Genomic DNA, 12,360 nt, shown 5'->3' on the forward strand with positions numbered 1-12,360 from the left:
AGAGAACAATGTGCAGGGACAGGCAAGGAACAAGACCAAGGACAAGAGCAAGAACATAAAGAGTATAGAGAAAGACCAGGACTGAGCTGAGGACAAGAGCAAGAACATAGAGAACAATGTATACAGACCAGGACCAAGCTAAGGACAAGAGCAAGGACATAAAGAGTATAGAGAAAGACCAGGACTGAGTTGAGGACAAGAGCAAGAACATAAAGAGTAAAAAGACAGGTCAAGACTGAGCTGAGGACAAGAGCAAGATAATAGATACCAATGTACAGAGACAGACCAGGACCAAGCTGAGGAATAGAGCAAAAACATAGAGAGCAATGTATACAGAAAGACCAGGGCTGAGCTGAGGACAAGAGTAAGAATATAGAGAGCAATTTACAGAGACAGACTAGGACCAAACTCAGGACAAGGACAGGAACATAGATTACAATGTATAGAGATTGACCAGGACTGGGCTGAGTTCAGGAGCAAGAACATGAAGAGTATAGAGGAAGAAAATAGCAAGAATATAGAGAACAATGAATAGAGACAAACTAGGACTAAAAACAGAGCTAAAAACTTCACATAGGCCAGGAGTGTCAAACTCAAATACACAGAGTGCAGAAATTAAAAACTTAGACCAAGTTGGGGGCCAAACTTGAAATTTATTGCAAAAATTGAGGAAGTTTACTACTTCATCCATAACTAACAAAAGCAAACCCCTCTACACACACTTTAGGGTTGAAAAGACTAATTTCTATCTATCTATGCAGACTGTGTCTTGTTCATCCTCCCACATCACAAGTTTGTCCGACACTAAAAGTTACACTATGCAGTCTCTAATGGATTGAAACAAACACAATGCCCCAGGTAGTCAGGCACCATGTGATCATGATTAGGCTTTGTGTCACATGATGGGTGTACAGGAAAAAAGTCTATGTATTGCATGTATTGAAAATGATGATGTGATGTGGTAACACGGGCAGGCAGGCCAGATGTAGTTAATTTTCAGAATTTTTTGGGGGGGCCAAAAAAAAGTACCTTGAGGGCCAGATTTGGCCCACGGACCAGTTTGACACCCCTGATATAGGGCAAGGCACAGAGATATCACAGGACAGCATAGAGATGAATATTTAGAGACAGCCCAGGACAGAGCTGAGGACAGCATAGAGGGGGAAAAAAAAAAAGCTGATGGCTTGCCACTAAAAAAAAGAACTAAACTATTTCTTCTTTTGTGTAGAACAGAACACTTGTAGGGAATACAGAATAAAGTACAGAACAATATAAATCAGTATAGAAAACTGTATATGGTACAAGTGTTTGCAGCAATTTTATGTATATGTTACCCTTCAGTTAAGCCAAACTGAAACATCTAAAACTTTCATAAGTTGTGCAATCATTCAAAATTTGGCATTTATTTATAATGCTTAATATTGACACCTAAACGCCTGGATAAAGGTCTCGGAAAGTCTAAGAGGGTCATGAATGCAATAAAGTTTAATACTAAAGTGCATTTAGAATAATTCCTATTTGATGAAATAATATCCATTGGTTGAGGAATCTTGCCCCATAATGCACCAGCATTGATTACATTGACCTCCATTGATAACAGTCTCTAACATCTGTTATTTTATATGAGCAAGAGAGAAAACCATTGGAGACCTGACCTCTGTTCATGCAACTATGTGCAGTTAGGGGAAGCAATCGCAACTGCCTTTTATCTGCTTCCAAGCACTATATAGGCTGCAGTAAGGTAATTGCATTTAATTCAATAAAAGCAGCTGGTTGCTCAGCAATCCACCGTAACTGCACTGCAACCTACAATTTGCACAAAGTGGTTCCCAACTGCTCCCATTTGGTTGAATTGTGTGTTTGGCATAGCCTGCAGTAGACCACTGTAGTCAACCATAGATAGGAAATTAGCCTAAATGTTATCCATATCTGAAACCAGGTTTATATCTGATTTAAAATCTGCCAAACTAAACTGCTAAATTCAAATGAAAGTCTTAAAGTTAAATGTTATAAGAGCTCAGAACATGTTTCCTGAGCTACCCAAGGCATCTCTAGATTATGTTGGTATGTAGGCCAAATGCTAATAATTTAAACCCAGAAGTAAAACTCCTGAATAGAACTTTTGTATCCTGAAAACATTTTCTAACATCAGCAGTGCCTAATGACTTTGCCTTAGATTATGATGATATTATTATTATTATTAGGCAATGTCCTTGGGCTCCTTGATTTTGGCTGATAGCATTATCAACTATTAATGTAATCAAAACAAATCACTTCAGATGGCTACAAATGTATGATCTGAAAATACTGTGAAATGAGTTATTAACACGCAATGATCATGGATTTAATAAATTAATATTATGATTTTCACTATACATACTGCAGGATACAGAATCTGCTATGGGTCTGAACTGATCTAAATTATGGAACCGAGAAGCTTTGGAGATAGACAAAAAAACAAAAATGGTAAGTAACTCTTTATCTTCCCGTCCAGCGGTTCTGCGTGGGAGTGGGCATGTTGAGGTGGCTATTCTGGGGCTTCATGGAGCACCATCCAGTCACTGTAGCCCCTCAACTGTAGTCAAGTCACTGAAGTCAGCAAAAGTCCATTTGGCATGGACCACCGGTAATCTAACTATGAGAATGAACCCTATAACACTTAAAGTGACCCTGTCACCTGGAAAACAATTTCTAAAGAAAGCACACCTCCAAAAGAAGGCTGATCATATTTTCTTAACTATTCTACATTTGGTATTCTGGGTATGTCCGATGCCTGAGTATGCTTTGCGGTTTCCCATGATGGCCACTATGACACTAAAAAACATTTTAGTGGTCTGGGGCAGCGTTTCTTGACCTTTTTAACATGGGAATGCATGAAATAACTTGCAATTCTTAAGAAACCCCTGCTCTAATTTCCATATCCACAGCTCACAGTACATTAGTGTGGTGGTCAGCAGGAAGAATACCTCTTACAAATAGCCAAAAATACCCTTGGAAGTCACTTAAACCTACCTGAGAGGCACAAAATTGCTCATTGATCGGATCCCTGGTTGTGAAAAACTGGTCTAGGGGCTGGCGGATGGACTCAGCACACAGTGGGGCACACTTGAATCAAACTTGGATGTGAATATTATGCCAGTGGTTTGGGCAAAGTGCGATCACAGTATTATGCACAGTATTAGTTTTTATTCATTTTTTTTGGGGTACATGTTTGTATTGATTGGGGGTAAGTATTGCATAACAAGCACTTTAGGTCTAGAAATACAGTGACATACTTCACCAATACACCAATAGCCTCTTGACTGGATAATGAAGGAGCAGCAGCAATCTGATGAGCTCACCCTTTAGTCTTTTTGCATGTCCCAAGTCAGCATACACAGCACATTTACTGTAATGCTAGTGCATAGGAAATTGCAGGAGATCAATACCAAATCAGGTAGTTTCTTCACATCATTTGATATTTGTTAGCAAATGTTTTGAGTCCTGGACCAGATCCATTTCAGGTTTACTGGATCACCCAGCGTCACTGATAAAAAAAGTCTTGGAGAGCTTTAATATATCAGGGCCGTTGTATCAAACAAAAACATCAACATTATTTTATTGGCATAATAAAAAAACCAAGAGCCAACAAATAAAATAAATTAACAGTCAGTCAGCTACATGGTAATGTCTATATCTGATACAAATTAGAAGCTCACATACTCAAAGTTCTGCACTTAATTATATGTTTATTATTATTATTCAGCTTTTATGCAAAGAAAGTTTGGCTAGAGACAAGGTGTATAGCCAGAAACCTTCACTGCTCTAGATACATGAATAAAATAATAATTATCCGTTGTGTTTCATCACAAATCCTGCAAATTAGGATTCTATGATGATCATCATTGTTCAGTAGAGTTTTTTTGTATTTCAGACAAGAATCAAGAGTTACAAGAATGCAATATTTAGGTTACACGTTAGAAAAAAGGTTCAAGTTTTTTGGAGATTTTACTTTATATTGTAATTCATATGATGAAGAATGTGAATAAGCAAATCCTTTGATCTTTCAATGGAAAATAAATCTTCACTGGGTGGAGCTGGGAACAAATTAAAATTTAAATTGGACTCTGATTTTCCAGTACACCGGATTCCTGGCACAGAGATGGCTTTGGTCATGAGTTGGCTTGGTGTAGAAGAGTTTTTCCTGAATATTAAGATAAAAGCCCTGAAGTAGATTGGACCAAGTCTGTTACAGCTGTTTCATTATTTTGCCTAGAGTGTTCTTTTAGGAGAAATTCTTACGTAAGCTGCAATGGTTTTATAACATCGTAGTGTAGTAGTTGAAAACTAAAAACAGACCTGGTAAATATGCCTAGACTGGAGCGCCCTGCAGCTTTACGCAATGCAGACATCATTGTATAACTTTACTGTCCCAAAAAGCTCTTGAAAGTAAAACTACTCTTATTGATTTTCCTACTGGCTTGGCAGGCTGTGAGCAGGTTGATGCATATGCCAGGCCTAAGGCGGCAGTACAGGCTGGAACAAGCTGCACCGGGCAACACCAATGAGCTGCCGAATAGTTACTGATGCTGGAACAGTTACATGAATAGATTTTGTCCTATGAGAAGTTTAAATATAAATCATATTGATCTGGAGGATACATGGTAAACAAAGGTGTATTAAACAAACATTTTAAGCTATCCAGAATGAGACACACAGAATGTTAGTGTTAGTTAATGATAGTGCTGGGTGTGTATGGCAGTAGGTAGCAGTATATATAACAATAGAATGAGCACTGAGATTAAAGGAAGGCACAACCAGGCCAACTACATATTTAAAACTACTGTTTGATAGCCACCTCATATCGTAGAGTCTGTACATTCATTTATGCTCATTAGGTAGGTATAAATTCAGAACCAACATTGATATTTTCATTATTAGTGGATGATCAGAAGCATTGTGGATGGTTACCTCCTAAAAGAGGCCGTCCCTATGTCCCCTTTTTATCTCAAACTGAGAATTAGTGCATCAGAAAATCTACATGCGATCAACTTGCAAATTCTGCTATCCCCCTTTTATCTTGCCAAAATGGCAGTTTAACAGAAAACCAGTGATACTTATACACAACACCATTTTTCAGTTGGCTTCATTCCTAAACTTCTTAGCTGAAAAGATTGACTGAAGCTTAGTAATTATTGTACTTTTTTAAAAATGGGGATTGCCAGAAAGTGATTGCCACCTGGAAAGTGGTGAATGCCATTGCTCACAATGGAGATCAGTGGTGTTTGTTTCAAACCCAAGTTTTGCCATGACTCCCAAATTGACTATCATGGCCGTAATGTAAGTCTTTAGCCAATTGCCAATCATGGATCATTGATGGAGAAATAACAATTACTTACCACATTGAAGTAAATAAAATGTTTGATTGCCAAATTCGGTAATATAGATTGTCTTTAAAAAATCTGGTGTCATAAAAAAAAAACTCAAAGGCTGTGATGATCTATCTAACCATCACTTTATAAATGAGTCCCATAGCTTAGGTATTCAAATAATAATTATTAATTTATTTGGAGTTTCTGTGTAAAGGCAGAAGAAAAATGCCCCTTTGTAACATGAATGCTTTATTGACCCATTGCTTTGGGCTGCATACAGGGTCATACCTCTAATCCCCTACAACCCCAGAAAGAAAAAGGGATAGAGGGATCCTTTGTTGCCTCTTTTAACAGAGTTCTTGGTGCCTGTGCCTCTCCTTCATCGTTGTTTTGTTTGCCAGCATGGCACAGGTGAGAAAGGAAGCTTGTGACTGGCTGTGTTGGAAGTCAAATTAGTTTAATGTGCCTGTGCCCCATGACTCAAAGGAGGTAAGCTGCCTAAGGGGTAAGGGTTTTGGATAAAAATCAGGTAGGTCTGTATTTAGTGTACTGTATTTGTGTTAGTGTTCATCTTGTGTGTTTGCAGTTGTGTAATCTTCACTGGAGTAGGGAAAACCAAGGGATGAAGTGGAGGGGGGGGGGGGGGGGGTTAATTGGGGTCCATATTTAATATTTTGCAGAGTTGCAGAAAATGAAGGGTGCAAGCATTGCAGATCCCTATATATTAACATACTATCATTATATAAAAACAGATGTACACTTGGCTTTAATAGGACAAGATGCCTTTTAAAAGAAATGAAAAAGCAAGAAAAAAAATGTACACACTGCACCTTTTAATTAAATGTACAATTACAAGAGTGACAAAGTTTGGGATACATTAAAAATACACGCATATACAGAAGCTACCAGAGTGGCATTGAGGATTTACCTGTACCACATGTCATCTGGAAGCCTGTAGTGTTTAATTCTGCAGAGAAACATTAAAATGTGAGCACCTTCTATGTTTTTAAGGGGTATCCAGACAATATGAAAACAGGAATATCCTCCCAGGATGGAAAACAGATCCGTCATCCAATTCTGACTCTCTATATAGAGAAGACCAAAGTAAATATTGACGTCTAAACGCTTGCTAAAACCATTTAACCTGTTATTGCTGCGGCAGGTAAAAAATGAATTATGAAATCATATGATGAAATACACTTTTTAATCTCTTTAAAAATGACTAAGCAGCACCAAACATCTTGTTACTACTCATTCACACATGTCCACACACTTTACTGGTCTGCCAAGCAGGATGAATCGTGCAGGAGAATGAGGGATTCACTGCAGCTCATGTTTTATTGCATAAAGGAAAGTGAAGACCTTATTTTAGGGGTCTTGCTTGAATAAATATCCTGCTAAGGGATGGCTCAAGAAGTGGTATGAAAAACTTAAAATACCCAGCACCGAGCCACCCTACCGCAGAGGAGCAAGAAGCTGCAAGGGAGCGCAGCTACGGTCAGTGTGACGGGGTAGAGGATGCCTTTCTAAAGATACATATATTTAAGTTTAATTGAGCTTTAATGTACAAACCTACTAAGTAGATATTACTATTATGTTGTTTGGTTCAGATCTGAAGAAAAAAACACTAGCCCTGCCTAAACAGTTAAAGTAGACCTTCAATATGGGTCAAGTCTACTTTGATGCCTTTAAGGTAACCCCCACGATCATTATTATTGGACAATGCTCAAAAGATCTATTGCAAACATTTTCGTAACTTGGTTATTGCTAAATATTTCACAGAATTAAAACACATAAACATATTATTGCATGCATGTTTTTCACATCTTCTTATCACCACATCTAGCCAACCACAATTGCAAGGTCCTAAGCCTCAATCCCACCATCAAAAGCCTGTGAAAATGAGCACCTTTTCCAAAGGATACAACCACAAGGCCAGGAAGCCTTTCGTTGGTCATGTCTGATATATACAGTTGCACATCTTGCAATGTTAATTTGATTTAACATTTAGATTGGTAACAAGGAATGTTTTTAAACCCAGCATGCAATCAGACGATGACATGGTTTTGTCCTTGCTGTATATATTTCAGCAAGAACATTTTAAATAGTTTTGGATGAGTGCCATGAGAAGGGAAGGGGCACGGAAAGCTGTAGGTCATATAAGGCTGTATAGAGAGATGTATATTTTTGCTATGAAATTAAGTAAAACATTACAACAGCAAATTGGCTCTGAATTTACTGGCTGGGATATAAAACTTCACTATGCACAATTTACATCTAAATTGGCCATATGATACGACCATAGAAAAACCTACACTTTATTTAAGGGATAGAAACAGAGGCCCTCTTGTATAAAAGGCGTTTTTAATAAAAGTTAGTTACCCATAGTAATAAGACAGCTTCCGGGTGTCATTTTTACTATCAAGCCTTGAATATAAAAGACAAATACTGATTGGTTTATATGAGGTGCAAAAATCTAAATACAGAAGAAGTGTATGGGCACTGGGGTTCAGATCAAAGTTTTATATTAAAGGGTCAGTTCCTTGAAATCGGGTATTTCTATTTGAAGTGGTTTCAGAAAACTAAAAAATAGCTTTATTTATATTCTAGAGCGTCTCAGGTAAGTTTTCAAGGTAGGACAATTGGAAGGGGCAGGCTTAATGTAAAGTATTTAGCAGATATCCCATACAGATCAAAGCAACGAGAATGTTTTGCTGGATCCAGGAACATAAATAACTTTTCAGTTCTGGAGATCCTGTGGCCACCAAAGACTCATTTTTTGTTGTTGTTTGCTTACAAACTTCCTTCTTCATGTTGTTGTAAAGTTAGGCTTTTTCAGCAGTTGTAGACTTAAGCTTGACCATTTTCCTCTCTGGTCTCTCCCTACAACAAGGTTAAATATACCCACAGAACTACAGCTGAGTGGATATTTTTTTTGTTTGTTTTTCTAACCTTTGCTAGCTAACAGACTAGTGAAAGAAATTCTCCGAAGTCAGCAGTTTCTGCGATTCCATAGCCACTACATAGGACACTAATAATCATGCACACAGTGAGTTGCCTGTATCTCTGACCTTCCCAATACTAAAATACTGACCCTCTTCTCTGTTTTATATATTTATGTATTGAGTATTAACATTAACAAGCAAGCTATTAGAGCATACAGACACATTTAAACACTATCTAGAGTCCACGGTCAGCTACCCATCAATTTCTCCATAACCATCTGACACTGGTTCAAGTCCCTGATCTCAAACTTAACAAAAACATTTCATGTTTATTTAAACATTTCACATAAGGTATTTTACTGTCTCATTTTAAGTTTCTAATCGACAAACAACTTTAAAACAGGTTTATTGGGAAACATATAGCTGATTTTTACATGGCCTGCCATAGTAAGGGCAGAAAAATCAGCAATGAGAAGTTGTGTATGGTTACAAGTCAGCTGCATTCTACCACCTGTAAACATGGTAATCTGATGTCACTCCTATGCATGTCCAAGTTGGAAAGAAATGTGTTTTCTTTATGTGTAAGCCAAGAAACAAGCAGTGTATATTCAGAGTTCTTTGCCTTAAAGGCGTTTTCCACCATTACATTTGTTATACATACATAGAGTGGGGACATAAATCCATCTATATCAAAAGAGAAGGAACGAAACAGAGAGAAATTAAAAAAATCAAACATATGGAGACATTTTATTTTTCTCTATTTAGATTTTGTTTTCAATCTGCTAGTATGTTTGGGTTTTTCATTTCTGTCTAAAACAGAATGCTCCATTAGCTTCTTTAAACAGAACCAGTCCTAAACAAGCAACATGTTGTCTGTTGCGTTAATGGAGCCTTTCTTGACCTTTTTAACGTGGGGGAACCCTTGAAGAAACTTTCAAGTCTTAGGGAACGTCTTCTATAATTTTTATATTCACAGCTCACAGAACATTAGCATGGTGGTCAGTAGGAAGAATGTCACCTGTACAGATAGCCAAAAAGGTCATCAATGTAAAAAGGTACAAATTGTTCATTGCTCAAGGAACCCCTGGCAACTTCTGAAGGAACCCTGTTTGAGAAACACTGCCCTATTGGCAGGAGCATGGACAACCATACAGACCTATAACATCATGCCTTAAACAGTGGTTACCAACCATGTCTTGAGAAATCCAAAACTGTTCATCCATTAAAGTGTGTGCAATCAAGTACCTGCCAAGTTCACTGGTATCTCATCAGGTGCGTTACAACAAGTTAAACCTATATAAGTGAACAAGTAATATTTTACCATAGTATAGCAGATGATACTGTCTAGAAGAATTACAAAATGAATCAGGCATTCTTACCCTAAATGTGTTGCCAATGGGTGCGGGCTGCATTGTAAACAATAGATATACCCATGTCCAAGCATTTTGAATACTTAAGTTATGCATGTCTGAAAAAGCATGCTAGACCACTTTTTAGGCAATGAACGTCAATGCAAATAGACATTACTCCTAAGTGAGCTGAAAACTTAGTAAAACCACCCCAAAATTCTCTGCTTTCCTATTTACACGTACTTTTGGATTTAGAATATCATCAGCAAAATTCTTGATCAAATATGTCCGTTTTGTTTTTATCTTCTCATTTGCATAAAAACCAAAGCCTTCAAATCCCTTTATCACTTTTGCTTGACCACATTAAATGGAAATAGATAAAAAGATATTTGATTACTTTTTAGGATGAGCATGTGAAAGGCAGAATCTTATTAGAGTTCCGTATTGCCTAATCAGTACTTTATTTTTGTATGCTGAGCGTTATGAATGTTCCCTGAAAGGTTGTAAACAAACTAAAGCTCCAGTTTTGCTTGGTTTTTAGTAAGTGCAGGTCATAATCCACAAGATCTTGTTTATAAACCCAGGTAGGATTTGTACACTATTTAAAGAGCAAAAAAAAAAAAGTATTTTTATATTAAAAAGGCATTTATTGTGCTACAACTGTTTTGACATGTGACATGACATGTGGTAGTGATTTTGTAACAATTATTACTCAAGAGAGGCTTGTTGATGGTTGTGGCAACTTTAGGCTATGTTCACATTGGCCATGAGGTTGCTGTGTGTTTAGCACTTCTCCCGTTTGCCAGCTCCAAGTTACTAGTGAGGTACGAGTAGTACCAATCACTACTGACAGCTGTCAAATCTGCAGACGCAGGTTCTTTATGAACCAGTGGTGTGGTGCAAATCATTGAATAGTTTGCAATGGAGTCAATGACACTTCCTATCTGGTATATGCATTTCTTAGATATACTTACCACTCTTAGTTGTTTCTTCTGGTCTACAATACTGCGCTCTACTTTAGTGATTAGCCAGGAATGCTTCAAAGCTCAATAGTAGACCCAGCTCACACGGATTTGGGTCCAGAGAAGGCAACACTGAAGAATTATCCTTTTACAAGTCTACTGGCCAAGTTGGATTTTCCTGGGTTTCCCTATCAAAATCAAAGGTCGGAATCTCAGAATCTCAAAGGGCCCACCCAAAGTGTTCATCCACTGTTCAGTTCACATCATATACTTGTCATGATAGAGCACAAAATGTATCAAAAATAAAGCTAACTAGGACACAATTTTCCCAATGTGGTCTTTCCAGCACTATAACCAGACATCATCAGAACTGAGCCAGTTACTCTTCAGTAACAATAGCCTTATCCTAATGTAAGGTCAGAAAACTGATAAAGCACGCATGAGCTGAGAAACATTTAGGGCTGTCCTTGATGACCTCTTTCTAAACCTACATGTTCCTGGCAGTCTCACATAGCAAAGAATGGTGAGAGCTATCCAGGGTCTTAGAGGAAAAAAAAAAAAAAAAGACCAGCACACAGTTTCAAGAATGTTATTTCACAATGGCTACTTGACATTCTTTAGGTCATTTCCTGTGGAAAAGCAAAGTTTAGTTCAAAGTCTGCACGTTACTTATGTGTTATTATAAAAGAAGATATGTTGATGCTTCCCAACGCATAGTGTAAATGTAAACTGTAACCGAATGACATTAAGTTTGTTAAAGCAAAGTAAATAAAAGAATCTCCTTTGTTTTTACTTTTTTTCCTCCCTTTGGCTCCTTTTGTCTATATGTACTCCAGAGACAGCTGCATGCCATTTCTAAGGGTGGATTTCCTGACTGTAAAAGACAAAACATGTCTGCATAATACGTGGTGATGTATTGTCCATCAAAGGCCTATGTGGTAAGGTGATAAAGCAAATGCATCATTGGGATACTGAAAAAGCTGTTTAAGTGTATAAGCTGTAAGTGAAAAACACACATTTAAAATTATGTTAGAATTTACATGAACAAGTTAAGAATTATATGAAATTTCAGTGGTTGGGTTTGTTTTATTACATTGTAAGTGCAAGGTGCCATAATGACATACACTTATAAGGTGAGTCTATGACACCCTGCACTCACAGTATTTTCCTCAAAATTCTGTATTTAATACATTGGGTATCAATGAACCCAGAAGACTAGAAGACAGAGTAGCAAAAAAACAAATTGTGAAAAACAGGGTGCAGCATTCAGGGTACCCATTATACCAGGACTTTTTACAGTCCATGTGTACTAATCTGCATGGCTCAGCACAATATTCAAAACACTGATTTTGGTCAGTGGGCATCAGAAGAAGGTGCCATGCAACCATTTAAATGAATGCTAAACTTTAAGATAGGACTCAAACATGCCAGTAATACACCATTCATTCCTCCAACTGCAAAACAAGCCTATTTGACATCACAAACAGCAAAGTGCTACATAACCTATAAGTAACTCCTAAATAACCATAGGAACTTTAATCTCCTAATTTAGTTTTTGACATAATAAGCTTCTATTGTTTACTACAAATTGTACTGCTTTAAATCTAAATCCTACAATGAGAAAAACTTTGAAGCTGTCGTATTGTTGATTCACACTAGCCCACCTTTATTTATGCTTTGAATCAGGATAAAAGGAGGTCTAAATATACTCCAATTTTGACTGGTCTGAATACGTTTTCTGAATTTATTAAAA

This window comes from Pyxicephalus adspersus, chromosome 10 (genome assembly GCF_032062135.1).
Source record: "Pyxicephalus adspersus chromosome 10, UCB_Pads_2.0, whole genome shotgun sequence".
Taxonomy (NCBI): Eukaryota; Metazoa; Chordata; class Amphibia; order Anura; family Pyxicephalidae; genus Pyxicephalus; species Pyxicephalus adspersus.